Genomic DNA, 16502 nt, shown 5'->3' on the forward strand with positions numbered 1-16502 from the left:
TGTCACAGCCTCCGGTTTCTAGCTGAGGGTCATTTCCCGCCTCCACTAGTTTCGGGGACCGGTCTCCCCCTTTGGCCTGACCCCTCCACGCAGGTGGATTTGGGCGTGCGGTGGCGACTCGCCCGTCCGCACCCCTGGGATCCCTTCGTTCCTCGTTACTGGAGCCTTATCCGCTCCTCTTCCTTCCTTCTCCATCTTCCAGGCCTGGGCCTCTGTTACTAGGCCCGCCTCCGGGGCAGAGCTCATGCAGAGCCCCTGCTCCCTGTCACTTCTGCTCAGACTTCTCTGCACTGAACTAAGATGGTGCCCACCTTTTATACTCCCTTCTCAATGCACACAGGAACTGCTTCCTCCCTGCTCCTGCACTACAGGGTTCCCCTTCCTCGGTGTTCCCTCCCCCCACTCCAGCCAGGGACAGGGACTGTCGTGCCCATCTCAGGGGAATATTGGTCACCCTGCCCCACGGCAATGTGGTGTAATGCATGCAGGTGTTGGGGTCTTGATCCACACTCCATCCTTACATGAGAGTGAGATATCACACCTCTGGGTGAGGTGCAATACCTCTTTAGCAACCGGGCCCTCGGGGTGCTACAATTCCATTTATCTTCAGCCTAGGTGACGTATTGCAATACAGGCCCGTGATTTTGGCTATAAAGGGTCCCTTAGACCCCTACCCCAAGCTTTTTAAGAGAATAATATATGGCGTGCCAGGAGACTCTATGGAATGCTTTCTCAGCATCCAACGAGAGTATCTAATTACTAATTTTTAACTGCATCTAGCCCAGGAAATACTTTGTGCCTAGTAGCAGTGTCTGCTAGTCAGCGGATTATCCCAGCTGTTAAGCAAGCTACACCATCTGTAGTTTGGACACTTAATTTTTTCAAAGGAAATGCTTCGGGACCCCGGGATACTCAGTGAAGAGCATCAGGAGGCACCCCAAGGCATAGGGGCTGGGACTGGCGGTAGGACGCCTTGCGGTGGACCGCCGAGCTCGATCCTTATAAAAGCTTTTTAACTGCAGCAGCTTTAGTGGACGCTACTGGAGCTGGAATTATGCGGCTGCTGGCATGATACTTGCCCTCCAACATATCCTTGTAAAAGGATTTAAAGTGTATTCATTCAAATTAGAGAGACAATTGAAATTAAAAAGCTTAGACCTGCCTCCACCACAGGGGGGCTCGCTCGACCCACCAGCGGACAGGCACCAGTATTGGGAGATGGGGGCTGGCCGTCAGGGTCCACCGCAGCTTTGGCACAAAGCCGGCGACACGGAGGTCGCACGGGCAGGAACGGACTGGCCGTGTCGGCTTCGCACTTTTTTGGTTTTACAAGGGCATGACATGCCTATATCTGTGTCTCCCCCTCCTTTTACTCCTCCACCTCTTTTCTTTTCGCATGACTATATGTACTTGTCACTTTTCCATGTGTTAGTTGTGTCTTCTGAGCAGTTTGTCAGCTTTTGGACACCTTTGAAGGTGTTTTCTATGTGTTTCTATGTGTTTTTGTTTGCCTGCCATTGGTTTTAACAGTGTTCGAAGGTGTTCGACGAACAGTTCGATGAACAGTTCGGTGAACATACGGGTGTTCGACGATCCGAACCGAACTCGAACACTACGGGGGTGGCTCAACACTAATTATAACCAACAAAGATTTGTCAATTACACCAAAGATGCCTTGCAAGGGATAGCTGACCAACTAGAACCCCCATCTACCATGGCTTTCCAAAACAGAATAGCTCTGGATATGTTACTTGCAGAGAAGGAGGGGTATGCAAAATGATAGGTGAGCATTGTTGTACGTATATCCTAGAAAATACCGGCCCCACAGGGAAAATTACTAAGGCTCTCAAAATCTATGAACAAACAGTTGGGAAGTAAATGAGTTTGTAAAGTTAATATCCATATTTCTGTGTTAGGGGTGTCCCTCGATTACCCAGTTATTAGATCTTTTAGGGTCTCCATCCCTTTCCTGTAGGTCTTCGTATGAGTTAGATTTAGGAACGTCGGTGGGTCCGTCTAAAAGGGATGGGGCGCCCGTCACATCGTAGGGTTCCAGATTAGCCTTAACATAGGGTCAATTCTTTTCCCCCTCTGATTTTTAGCATATGGATATTAAAAGCAAATAATTGATTTTAGGGGGGTCTGTCAAGGAAAAATATATATATTATTGAAAATCAATTAGTTTCTTTTAATAGATTACCTAATCAGTGTGAATCAATATAGCGATGATGGAATAATCTATGTGTATGTATGTATGCAAATGTGTATATGCACATGGATTATGTTAATAGTAAATGAATATATAACTAATAGCTTCTATTCTTATTGTAGATTCGAACAACTAAATGATTTCCAGGGAATGACGTATGCATGTGCACGGCTGATAACAGAGAGATTCATGTCGAGTTGGCAAAGATGGCGCTGAGAGACAAACTCACCCCTCCCATCGGAATTCCTAAAGCGTTACAGAGGTCAAAAGATACTTGGACGAACAAATTACTGCGTGCCGAGTTATCAGAAAAGAGCAATAAATTTTACTAATCCCACCTAGAAGGAGAATGCTATTTAACCCCATGTCTACGTAATAAAGTATGCCATTTGCGTGGTTCAGTCTCTGAGTGAAGTTTTTCAACCAGATGAGCAGATTTGGTTAATTAGCTTCTCTGCATGCACTCGGACATCTTTAATTTGGAGGAGAGCAGTTACCTAGTGTATCTTAAATTGGTGAAACCTTCACACGCTCATCTCTAGCGCTAACACATAAACAAGATGGAGCAGGATTATCAGGGTGGGCAGGAGATTTATCAGGTTAGCATAAGTTATTATTTTATCTCGCCTTTAGTCTTTTTCTTTTGTAAATAATGGACAATCCCTTTAAAGAATGGGATAGGTGCATGATACCTGCCGATTGCGCACGCCTTCTTCCTGCTGTCAGTAGACCTGACATCATCTGCACCTCTCACATCATAACATCATTAGGCACAACTGAGACAAGCAAGAATACATTTTTTATGGCATTATGATTTACTCAAGACTTGTCAGAGAACTATTTGTACATAACAATGTAATAGTTTACTACTACCCAAGGAATTTATACCACTTGCCAACTGTCCCGGAACATGAGGAAGGTCACTGGAGTATGAGGATATCTCCCTGTCTCAAAGAAGAGTTTACAAATTGCTTTCCCCAGACTAATTTTGCATTAAATATCTTGGTAACTGATATTCTTGGTGGTTTCTTCATTCAATTTAATGAGGAATTGAGCATTGAGAGATGGGCAATTGGTAGAGATAATAGAACCTGCCGAGATTCAAATTCGGCAAATCACTCAGATTGGATAGGGAAATTTGATTTGCAGTGATGTTATTCTCTGTGAATTGAATGTTCCTCATTATATTCAAGAGTCTTTAAAGACCCTTAAGCATAGTAGAAGTATAATGTAAGAAAAAAATTATAAATCAATGCTCAGCTCACAGCTCCCCTTTTCTGTTATATTCGCAGCCCACTGTCCAGTCCTCCAACAACTTCTTGGTATTAGACCTCACTAATCCCAACATCGTCACTCGGTTGACACGCGTCATGACGAAACAACATGTACTACGATGGCACAGCGCACAGTGACATCAGAGGTCTAGTTGAGCTGGAAGTAAGGACCTAGAGTGAGGCAGGTCGAAGAGGACAGGGGAAGAAAAAAAGAAGAGACACAAAGGACCAAATGGCGGGCAGTAAGGACGGCGGAATGGCGGGATAGTGACGTGGAAAGTGAATATTATTTTTTTGTTTTAACTGTTTGCCTAACTTCCTCTGGTCCAGTGAAATGGTGGCCACAGCTGGCTGCCATTTTGCTAAATTTGCGTTGGGCAAAGTGCAAAACATTCGTATTCTGGAGAAATCCAAATGTTTGCAAAATTCTAGAAGAATTCACTTCCATTGAAATAAATTTGCTCATATCTAGTACTAGTTCAGGGAAAATTTGCCTGCTTAATACTACAAATGGATACAACTCTTTGATGAAAGATGGCAGTTATGGTTTAGAGGAACTGGAACCCCAACCATTGTGCTTCAATGTTTGGAGCATATAATCCTGGTAGATTGAGCAGTTGGTACCTACTAAGATCAATTTTGTGACAATTTCCTGGAGCTTCTGATAATCCTCTCCTGGATGTCTCCAACAGTGAAGTATATCTAAACCCGTGGTGTCAATTGTTTGGGCATTTGCCACTTCCATGCTTCTGACGTGCCCAGGGGATGGGGACGACTCGGCGCCCGGGCCTTGCTGTTAGTTTTGGGGGATGCGGCGGTGGCCGGCTCCCGGGCCCGTACCCTGGGGTCACTCATAAAAAGGGGGGAAAGGTTATTTGGGATAGGGAAATGTTCGTGGCGCCACCCGTGGTGTCTGGTGAGAATCACCAGCGCTGCTGCAGTCCTCTGAGGCCGGTGGTCAGGCAGCTTAGCTGGTGCGGCTCCCCACAGGTGGAGCGGGGCCTCAGGGTAGCGTAAGGAGGAGAGATGCAGGACAGAGAGGACCCAGCCGTGTCAGGAGAAGAACAGGCACACTCACAACAGTTCACTTCAGTACCTTTACTGGTGGTGTTTTCAGGCATGATCCAGGGCACTGTAGGGTGAAGGGTGCATTTCAGGACTCTTCCCAGTGAGCGGGTGTGGGGCCTCCTGTTTCTTGCCTTTTCCTGGTAAGTTTATGACCTGCCTGGAGCTAGGCCTAACTTGGTCTCTGTCTGGCACCTGCTGACCTGGTGGTAGGGCCTTCTGTTTGAGATCACACTCCCTGGTCTCTTGGGCTTCTGTGATTCCTGTCCCTGGGATAACGGTAATCTTCTGGTATTCCTGGGACATGTAGTTTGCCAGGGGTTCCGGTTGTTTCTGCTGGTCCTAGAGATTCTTGCAGACATGGACCCGGTGTCCGGTATATGGTCTTGGGGTGAGTTGGCTAAGCTCCTCTGTCCCCTATGTAGCTCGCTTACTCCACTCGCCTTCGGCCACGCTCAGGGCCCTCACTAGGCTTCACACTGGCAGTAGGCCTCGCTACTCTTCACCGCTCTTATGGCATCGGCACGCCTTGGGCTCACTAACTTGAGCTCCACTCTAGGCTTTCTCACTAGAGGAACTGAACTGAGAACTCTGTCCCTCTCTGGCTCTGAGCAGGAACTCTGTTCTCTAGACTGAGCTCGACTCTGTATTCAGACCTGTACTTGCTGAACTCTCCAGAGGAACTGCCTGCCTAACTCAACCCTCCGTATATATAACCCTATCCGGGCTCCCTCTGGTGGTCTGAGGTGGTAGGGTGGAGGTGTGTCAATGCTATGAGGGCCTCTTGTGGAGAAATCCGTCCATGCACCCATCTAGGATCTGTGGCTCCAATGTGCAGCAGGGCGCCACATTCCCCCCTAGCAAAGCTCAGTACTCCTGGACTGAATTACTTTTTATAACAACAATAACAACTCTTCCCTTTACGGGAGGCACTTTGCTTGAACGTTACATATAAAACATTATAAATAATAAATAGATCTGTACATATAATAAGCAACCCCAGAATTCAAGTCTCTTCCGTCGAGGTTCCTCAACAGAATGTCCATCTCACAGGGTAGAGTACTTGGTAGCTTGAGGGACCTGTCCCAAACCCTCCACGTAGGCCCTGGGGTGGCTGCAGGGCATGGCAATCCTGAGTTGGACCTCTGTTAGTGCCACACCAGACAGGTTTTTCTTCTGAGGTCACCTAAAGGGGCATTCCAGGGAGTGCAATTATTTACAAGAAGCAGTTTTTGGGCTGCACATAGTCCTCAGCTACAAAGTTCTTTATGTACCCTAAGAGGCAAACAAGAAAAGTGTCCATTTCACTTAGATTGTCCATTAGTAAGGCAAAGCACAAGTTAAGAAATTCATATATGAAAATACACAATATAATACCCCAGGGACAACTATCTACACTGTCAGAGTTTCTTCCTTTACTCTCTGTATCTGACTGGGGCCTGACCTCGTGTGCTATGTGTCGATCTGCGTAGTGCGGGGGTCTGGGTGGTATCAATGTCTGCATTGTCAGTTACCCTACCAGTTCTACGTGTGGGTAGGTTGTAAAACTGCCTTAACCTCTCTATGGGACTGGCAAGTGTACCATTGGCTGGGCCTTCTTGCTCTGCTCCAACCGGGCATCCTTCTTCCGGGGATTCTTCTTGAGCAGGCACTTCTGAAGCACTTACAGGTTCTACTTGCTGTGGAGGGTCTTCTGGCTGTTGAAAGAAGTGGATCACAGGTATTATTACTGCTCCTCCTAGTTGAGGCCAATCTGCCGGGAAATCTCCTAAGTCAGTATGGAGTACTGCTTCTTTAAGCTCCTCCGGTACGGTGAGAGGCACTTCTTCTTGGGGCTTTAGCAGGTCTGGACACAACTTCAGATGGTCTCTAGATACCGTTGCAGTCGTTATTCCTCCGTCTTTACTAATCAAACAGGTCTTCTTGTTATCAAATCTTGAGTTTAACACAGTGTAGGGTTCTCTCTCCCACTGGTCATCAAGTTTGTGGTTTCTCCTCTTCCTCTTTAACACCACTTCTCCTGGTGTGAAGGGTTCTGCAGACGCACTTTTATTGTAGTGGGCTTCCTGCTTGTCTCTCACCCGAGTGAGACTGTCTTCCACACAGGCCTGTACTCTTCTGCACTGCTCCTGTCTGGTCGTGTCCCAGTCCTCAGTGGACATATCTGCTTCTGGTTCTATTACACCAAGCTCCAGGTCCATGGGTAACTTCCCGGGTCTGGCTCGCATGAGATATGCTGGACTACAATTGGTGGAACTCACAGGTATATGGTTGTACAGATCTACCAGGTCAGGTAGTAGGTCTGGCCACTGATTTCTCTCCTCTAGTGGTAAGGTCTTCAGCAGGTCGATGACGATGTTGTTCATCTTTTCACAGAGACCGTTGGTTTGGGGGTGGTACGGTGTAGTCCTGATCTTTTTACACCCGTACAGATGGCAGAACTCTTTGAACAGTTCGGCCTCAAACGCTGGGCCTTGGTCCGTCAGCACCTGCTCCAGGTATCCATGGGGTCTGCAGAAGTACGCTTGGAATGTCTTTGCTGCTGTCTCTGCCATCAGATCTTTGACGGGGGCGACCACCAGGAAACAGAAGTAGTGATCCACCATGGTCAGGGCATAGGAGTATCCTGACCTGCTAGGTGACAGCTTGACATGGTCCAGGGCCACGATCTCCAAGGTTTGAGTCGTCTTGATAGGTTGTAGGGGTGCCTTCTGGCTGCTGTATTCATTTCTTCTGAGGATACAGGGTCCACAGTTTCGGCACCACCTCTCAATGGAGCTGCGTATTCCCACCCAGTAGAATCGACACTTCAGCAGGGTCTCTAGCTTTTTCCAGCCAAAGTGTCCCGCCTGATTGTGATAGGCCTCCAACACCATCTGGATGTCTGTCTTGGGCACTACGATCTGCCATACCATCTCATGGGTTTTGGGGTTGATGTACCTCCGGCACAGCTTCTCTCTATAGATGAACAGCCGACTCTTCTCATTCCACAGCTGCTTGGCTTGGAGAGACGCTTCCTTCTCCAGGGAGGAATCTTCCTGGGTTATCAGTTCTTTGATACGGCTGACAACCGGGTCGCTGTCCTGGGTCTCCTTCCAGCTGTGGTGAGGCAGGGGGTTTAACGTCTTTCCGAGAGGCCTCCTGGAGGCTCGTTGCTCGTGGACCATTCTATTCCGATGAAAGGCAGGTAGCTCAATCTCCTCCAGGTCATCCACTTCTTCTTCAGTGTCCAATTGGTGAGGCATCCGGGACAGGGCATCGGCGTTGGCGTTCTTGCGGCCTGCCCGGTACTTAATAGTGAATTGGTAGTTTGACAGCCGAGCCATCCATCGCTGTTCCATGGCTCCTAGCTTGGCTGTCTCCAGATGAGTCAAGGGGTTATTATCAGTGAAGGCAGTGAACTTACTGGAGGCAAGGTAGTGCTTGAACCGCTCGGTGATGGCCCAGACCAGGGCCAGGAACTCCAACTAGAAGCTGCTATAGTTCTCCTGGTTCCTCTCGGTCGGGCGGAGCTTCCTGCTTGCATAAGCGATCACCTTCTCTTTGCCATTCTGCTTCTGACTCAGTACAGCCCCTAATCCTTCGTTGCTGGCATCAGTGTACAGCAGGAACGGTTGGCTGTAGTCAGGGAAGGCTAGGATCTCTTCGCCGGTCAGGACCTCCTTCATCACATTAAAGGATTCAGCTTGCTCCTTACTCCACTGGAACGGGGGGTTTCTGCCTCTCCCAGACTGTCCTACCAGGAGATCTTGCAAAGGCGCCGCTTTCTTGGTATAGTCCTTCACAAACCTCCGTTAATACCCGACTAGTCCCAGGAACTGACGTACCTCCTTGAGGTTCTTCGGCTCCGGCCATTTCTGGATGGCAGTGACCTTCGCCGGGTCAGGTGCTACTCCCTCTGGACTAACAATGTGCCCCAGGTACTGTACCTTTCTCTTGAGCAGGTGGCACTTTGAGGGCTTCAGCTTCATCCCATACCGGGACAGCGACTCAAATACCTCCGCCTGGTGCTTCAAGTGGTCCTCATACGTTTTGGAGTACACTATCACGTCGTCCAGGTATAATAGCACAGTCTCGAAGTTGCGGTGTCCCAGGCAGCACTCCATCAATCTTTGGAACGTTCCGAGGGCGTTGCAGAGTCCAAACGGCATACTATTGAACTCGTAGAGTCCCATCGAGGTGGTGAAGGCCGTCTTCTCCCGATCCTCCTCAGCAACAGCTATTTGCCAGTGCCCACTAGTGAGGTCAAGGGTGGAGAAGTAATTTGCAGACTTTAAGGCAGCCAGGGATAACTCTATACGTGGTAAAGGGTATAAGATAAGATAAGATAAGATATACTTTATTTATCCCGGAGGAAATTGCGGTATCACAGCAGCAGAACACAGATCTCGAACATGACACATATGATAACAAAACATTTGGAATGCTTTAGACATTGCTTTTCAGACATTTGTTAAACACCCCCATAGCTGTTGGAACAAACGATCTCCTGTATTTTTCCTTTTTACACCTTAGTTGTATTAGGCGATTGCTGAATGTGCTCTTCTGTTTCGCAAACAGTTCATAAAGCGGGTGTGTGTTGTTGCCCATTATAGCTCTGCACTTCTTCTTAATCCTATCCTCTACCACCTCTTCAAAAGTCCCAAGCTGTAGGCCCACCGTCGCGCTAGCCTTCTTTATAAGTTTGTTGAGCTTGTTGGCGTCAGCAACACGCACACTGTTACCCCAGCAAATTATTGCCGCAAAGGTGGCACTAGCCACAATGGATTGGTAGAACACCTCAAGCATTTTGCCACACACATTAAAAGACCTTAACTTCCTTAGGAAGTACAATCTACTCATCCCCTTCTTGTAGACCTTCTCCATGTGGCACTTCCAGTCTAGCTTGCTATCCAGGTAAACCCCCAAATATTTGAAACTGTCCACCATCTCCACATCCTGACCGTCAATGGTAACAGGTAGGCATACCTTCTTGCACCTTCCATAGCTCATCACCAACTCCCTGGTTTTCTTAACATTTAGTTCTAGATGGTTAGCCTGGCACCATACTACAAAGTCCGCAACCACCCTTCTATATTCCTCTTCGTCCTGGTCCTTCCCAATACCGCCAACTATCACAGAGTCATCCGAGTACTTCTGGAGGTGACAACGGTCTGATTTATACTGAAAGTCAGCTGTGTACAATGTAAAGAGGAATGGCGACAGCACTGTTCCCTGCGGGGCTCCGACACTGCTCAGTACACTATCTGATGTAGCCGTCCCCCACCTAACAAACTGTGGCCTATCCGACAGGTAGTCAATTATCCAATTCACAAGTCCCTCATCCACCGCCATTTTAATCAACTTTCCTCGCAGTAAGAGTGGCTGTAATGTGTTGAACGCACTAGAGAAATCAAAGAACAAAGCACGCACTGTGGTTCCATCATTGTCCAAAAAGGAATGTACTGTTTGTAGCAGAGACGCTACAGCATCGTCCACACCCAGTCCCTGCCGGTACGCAAACTGAAGAGCATCAGTATGCGCCATCACCCTCGGACACAAGTGAGCAAGTACTATTCTCTCCAAGGACTTCATCGCATGCGATGTTAAGGCCACCGGTCTATAGTCCCCCGGGGAAGCCGGGAAGGTAGTCTTGGGAATCGGCACCAGGCAGGAAGTCTTCCATAGCACTGGTACTCTCTTTGATTGTAAGCTCTGGTTAAAGAGATGCTGGAAGACAGTACATAACTCATTTGCACACACTCTGAGGACACGTGGACTGAGACCGTCAGGCCCTGCTGCTTTGCCAATGGCCAGCTTACTAAACTGGTCCCTCACGTCATTTTTGGAGACCGAGAAATGATCTATTTCACCCCCTGTTAATTTAGCTAGTTGTTCCCCGGCCTCCTCCCCCTTCCCTGCTGCTACCGCACCTTTATTGCTGAATCTATTGAAGAACTGATTCATTTCATTAGCCATTGTAAGTCCACCACCCCCCTGCTCCGACCTTGCCTTAAACCCAGTCACTAGCTTCATTCCAGCCCACACCTCTCTGGAGCTTTTTTGTGCAAATTGATTTTCTAATTTAACTCTGAATGCCTCACGGGCAATCTTAATTTTCCCCTTTAGGTCTCGCTGTATAATTTTCAATGCCTCCTTGTCCTTCCTTTTAAAAGCCAGTTTTTTCATGTTTAGTAAATGTTTCAACTCTTTTGTAATCCATGGCTTATTGTTTGCATAACACCGAATCTCTTGAACAGGTACTACAATGTCCATACAGAAGTTGATGTAATCAGTAACTCTGCCAGTAATCTCATTAACATTACATTTCTCTTTCATGGTACACAACACCTCCCAGTCTGTACAGTCAAAGCAGTCTTGTAACGCCTCCTCTGCTGCTGGACACCACTTCCTTATCTTTTTAATTGTCACTGGTTGTTTGCGGACGTCTGGTTGGTAAGCAGGAGACAATAGTATGAGGTTGTGGTCAGATTTCCCCAGGGGGGGTAATGCAGCCGATGAATAAGCATTCTTAACATTAGCAAAGAGGAGATCCAGTGTGTTGTTGTCCCGTGTAGGACATTTGACATATTGATAGAACTTTGGTATTGCAGATGAGATCTTTACTCGATTGAAATCCCCAGAAATTACAGTTAGAGAGTTTGGGTGTTTAGTCTGAAGCCGGGCCATCACCCCTGACAACACATCCCCAGCAGCCTCTGGGTTCGCAGATGGTGGTATATACATCACAACTACAATAACAAGAGTGAATTCTCTAGGCAGATAGTAAGGCCTGAGGCCCACTGCTAACAGTTCAATATTTGGACAGCAATGTTTCTCCTTAACAGTTACATGCCCCTGATTGCACCATCTGTTGTTAATGTAGAGTATCACTCCTCCACCTTTTTTCTTGCCGCATCTAACTCTCTCTCTATCAGCCCGAACCATTTGAAACCCTGGTACCGAGACACATGAATCTGGGACCTCCTCATGCAGCCAGGTTTCTGTAAAGCACATGAGACTGCATTCCCTAAACTCCTTCTGGGTCTTACTCAGAGCCAGCAGTTCATCCGACTTATTTCCCAGCGATCGTACGTTACCCATGATAATGGATGGGACCACTGGTTTAAACCTTCTCCTCCAGGACTTGATCTTCTTGCCTGCTCTGCAGCCTCTGAAAGGTCTCCTTATTTCCCGTGGAACATTCAGTATTGCCACTGCTGGAGAAGACTTTATCCTGCGCAGTTCCAGAAGACGATCCCTAGAATACACTGCTCGTTTAGCAACAGACCTAGGGTCCACCATCCCGTCATTATTTCCACCCGTCACACCAGTCCTCTCCATGGCAAATCGTATACAGTGACCTCCACCGCTCACATATGGCTGTATCCCTGTCACAGGCTGTGGGTAGCAGCATGCATCCTTCAGTAGCATTAGCTGAGATGGTCCGTATTGCGTGCCCCAGAGTGTCTGTACCTGCAGGAGACTTGTAAGTGGTGGAAGAAGATCCAGGTGCAGATCTCGTGCTGTGTGCCCAGCAGCAGTTGATAGTGTGGGAAGTGTTGTATCTTCCATCCCCAATAGACGAGTATACAGGAACGTTGCAATCCAGAGAAGGTAATAAAATAATAAAATAAAATAACTGTAACAAAACTGTAACTAAAATAAAGTAGAAGCTTCTGCTGCTGCAATGGGCTGCCAGTAGTCCGGCGCCGTATTGTCTCCACAATCTAGCAGAGAGGCAGACAGGCATGTCCACACCCTCCGGAGTCAGAAAGTGAATGGTTAAATGAAAAAGTGGCACATTTAGTACCATTACACATAAAGTGAATGGTATGCATCTTTATGTGTAATGCGATTTACTTGTTTGTAATCTACACACATTCTCATGCTTCCGTCCTTTTTCCTGACTAGAACTAGGGGAGCTGCCCAGGGACTACAACTATTCCTTACTACCCCTGCCTTTTTCATGTTTTTCCTTCGCCTTCTGGTAGTGTGCTGGTGGTATAGGCCTGTAACGTTCTTTGATGGGTGAATGGTCACCTGTGGGGATATGGTGTTGAACCCCCTTAATCCTCCCGAAGTCAAGTGGGTGCTTACTGAATACTTGCTCATATTCCTGAACCACCCGGTGTACACCCTGCTTCTGATGGGCAGGAGTGGTGTCTGTCCCAACATGGAGCTGTTGACACCAATCCTCCACCTGGGTTGCCGGGTCATTATCCTCCACTTCTTCTGGTGAGGTTAAGGACTCCGCCGTGTGTATGGAGTTGTTATTTACTGTGTACAGTTTGGCAACAGTGGCATAGCGTGGTAATCTAACCTCGTCCTCCCCATAGTTTAGGAGGCGTACGGGCACCCTCCCATTGCGTACATCCACTACCCCTTTGGCAGTTAAGAGTGTAGGTCTATGCTCTGAGCTAAGGGGCTCTACTACCGCCTGGTATCTCCGTCCTTTGAGACCTATTGCTGCTCTACACCAAATTAGCATTTCACTCAACGGGGGAATCACAATGGGTACCGGGTCTGTCACCCGTACATTACCAATTTCACCGCCTGTTAGCTTTACCTGTTGCTTGTTCATAAGGGCTCGGATCTCTTTCTGCAGCGCCCTTCTCTGCCCTGGTCTGGCAGTGTCAGCTATCTGTTGGAGCAAGAACAACACTTCTCCCAAACAGTTACTAACAATATTTGTGCCAAGTACCATATACAAGTCTGTATCATCAGGATTAGTCTCTACTACAATTAATCCCTGGTCCTTCAGTTCCACTCCTCCCACCTTTACTGCCACATCCTTAACCCCAATTAGGTTAAGGGGGAGGCCGTTTGAGGCATAGACGGAAAGATTTGGATCTGGTAGGTGAAGTTCGTCTATGGACCAAAACCTCTTGTAGAGGACATCAGGCATGATGGTTACCTGAGATCCTGTGTCCAGCAGAGCGGGTGTCGCGATGCCGTCCAGTACAATGGACAGGAAAGGTCTTTCTCCCACAACCTGCGGTACCAGTTGGATGGGCCTGAGGGGTCTACTCCTGGGTGTCAGCCCTCGGCACCAGGGTTTTCTCATTTAAAGGACAGTTCTGGACGGCGTGACCTGTCTTGTGGCAGCGGTGGCAGACGGGGTCCCTCGGCGGGCAGCGTTGGTCGCTGGTCCTCCCAGGGGGTGGCGTTGTCCTCCTCCTCCTTCTCATCCAGGGGACATTCTCAGAGCTGTCGGCTAGCAGGATCCTTCCTTCTGCCTTGGGCTCCGTCCGCAGCTGCAGGGCACTCAGTACAGTGGTCAGGGTTTTGCTCAACTGACGCACTTCAGAGCGCAGGCTGTCAAGCTAACTAGGGGACGTTGCTTGCACCTTGGCTTCAGTAGCTACCGGGGAAAAGGTGGACACTGCAGGCACTGGGGTGGCCCCACCCTGGTAACATTGGATAGCAGTTGTTTCCAGGGGCTGCAGCCCTTTTATAGCCATGTCCTTAAGGGTGTCAAAGGTGGCATCTGGATGATCCAGGGACCACCAACGTACAGTCCTGCTCTCCTCTTGAGACCTCAGTCCCCGGATAAACTGTTCCTTCAGCATTTTATTTTCACTATCGATGTTGGTTGGACTAACCTGTTTCAGAGCTCGCAGGGCCCCTTGTAAACGCCAGGCATAGTCCCGAACACTGTCGTCCGGTTGCTGAGAGCAGTTGTAGAACCTCATCCGGAGGTCTGTCTCAGAACGATTATCAAAGACAGTCTGTAACTTTTTAAAGATTGCGGACACTGACTCCTGGTCTGCGGCCGCCCAGGTTTCTACTTCTCGCTCCGCAGCACCAGTCAATTGTCCTAATACCACAGCGGCTCTTTGCTTGCCTGTCATAGAGTACATGTCCAGTATACCGCATATTTTCCTTTTAAATCCAGACAGGGTATCTGGTTTGCCGCTGTACTGGGGGAGCCACTTCGCTCCAAGGATGTACGGTAGGGCCATGGGTATGACAGGGTTTACAAGCCCTGCTGGTGGAGCGGCTGCTCCAGCCTGCTCGGGGTCGAGCGTGGGTTGATCATCAGGGTGGCTAACCGGTACTCCGGCGTTGTGCTGCTCTTCAGACATTCTGGCGCCCCCCTAGCGAACCGTGGCCTACCTTCTTTTCTTTTCTTCCGGTAGGCCGCAGCTCCGCAGGCGACGGTCTTCTTCAGGACCTTGTGTCGCTTGCGTCCTACGTCAGAGCGTTCACCGGCGCTCCTTCCAGGACCTGGCGCTTTCTGGTTTGATGTCGAGGCGTGGGGCGTGTCCGAGGCTTCGCGCGCTTCAGCAGGTATGCCTCTCAGTTTTCCCGCGGTTACGCCCTTCTTCCCGCTCGGCGGCCCAACAATGGCGGCAATCTTCGACACAGTTAAATACACAGTTTTTGATTAAAGCCAGACAGTACCCGGTGGCAACGGGCATAACACTCCGTCATTGCAGCGGGCAAAGAATCCTATTCGTGACGCCAGGAAGAGATGACGCGCCCAGGGGATGGGGACGACTCGGCGCCCGGGCCTTGCTGTTAGTTTTGGGGGATGCCGCGGTTGCCGGCTCCTGGGCCCGTACCCTGGGGTCACTCTTAAAAAGGGGAGAAAGGTTATTTGGGATAGGGAAATGTTCGTGACGCCACCCGTGGTGTCTGGTGAGGATCACCAGCGCTGCTGCAGTCCTCTGAGGCCGGTGGTCAGGCAGCTTAGTTGGTGTGGCTCCCCACAGGTGGAGTGGGGCCTCAGGGCAGCGTAAGGAGGAGAGATGCAGGATAGAGAGGACCCAGCCAGGTCAGGAGAAGAACAGGCACGCTCACAACAGTTCACTTCAGTACCTTTACTGGTGGTGTTTTCAGGCATGATCCAGGGCACTGTAGGGTGAAGGGTGCATTTCAGGACTCTTCCCAGTGAGCGGGTGTGGGGTCTCCTGTTTCTTGCCTTTTCCTGGTAAGTTTATGACCTGCCTGGAGCTAGGCCTAACTTGGTCTCTGTCTGGCACCTGCTGACCTGGTGGTAGGGCCTTCTGTTGGAGATCACACTCCCTGGTCTCTTGGGCCTCTGTGATTCCTGACCCTGGGATAACGGTCAGCTTCTTGTATTCCTGGGACATGTAGTTCGCCAGGGGTTCCGGTTGTTTCTGCTGGTCCTAGAGATCCTTGCAGACACGGACCCGGTGTCCGGTATATGGTTTTAGGGTGAGTTGGCTAAGCTCCTCTGCCCCCTATGTAGCTCGTTTACTCCACTCGCCTTTGGCCACGCTCGGGGCCCTCGCTAGGCTTCACACTGGCAGTAGGCCTCGCTGCTCTTCACCGCTCTTATGGCGTCAGCACGCCTTGGGCTCACTAACTTGAGCTCCACTCTAGGCTTTCTCACTAGAGGAACTGAACTGAGAACTCTGTCCCTCTCTGGCTCTGAGCAGGAACTCTGCTCTCTAGACTGAGCTCGACTCTGTATTCAGACCTGTACTTGCTGAACTCTCCAGAGGAACTGCCTGCCTAACTCCACCCTCCGTATATATAACCCTATCCGGGCTCCCTCTGGTGGTCTGAGGTGGTAGGGTGGAGGTGTGTGAATGCTATGAGGGCCTCTTGTGGGGAAATCCGTCCATGCACCCCTCTAGGATCTGTGGCACCAATGCGCAGCAGGGAGCCACACTTCTCATAATCTTCACCTGGATGTCTCCAATAAAGACAGGTGACCGAATATGAGGTGCTTTTTCTTTTTTTTGCCACCGGCTACAGATCCTGTATTTAGCCACTTCCACACAACACCATGTATGCTGTTTTTCATTGGAACAGGAACGTCTGGAAATTGGCCAGCAGAACGCCATGTAAGTATCAGCTGACCGCCCGGGAAGGATATGATGGGCGTCATTCATTCTTTACACTGCTCTGGTAAAAAGCTGAGCTCTGATTTGCTGCTTTGGACAGGAAATATATATATATGTAATGTGCATGTATGTATGTACTGTATGTATATACCGGTG

This window comes from Phyllobates terribilis, unplaced genomic scaffold (assembly GCF_046119375.1).
Source record: "Phyllobates terribilis strain yellow unplaced genomic scaffold, ASM4611937v1 Scaffold_9__5_contigs__length_417890890, whole genome shotgun sequence".
NCBI lineage: Eukaryota > Metazoa > Chordata > Amphibia > Anura > Dendrobatidae > Phyllobates > Phyllobates terribilis.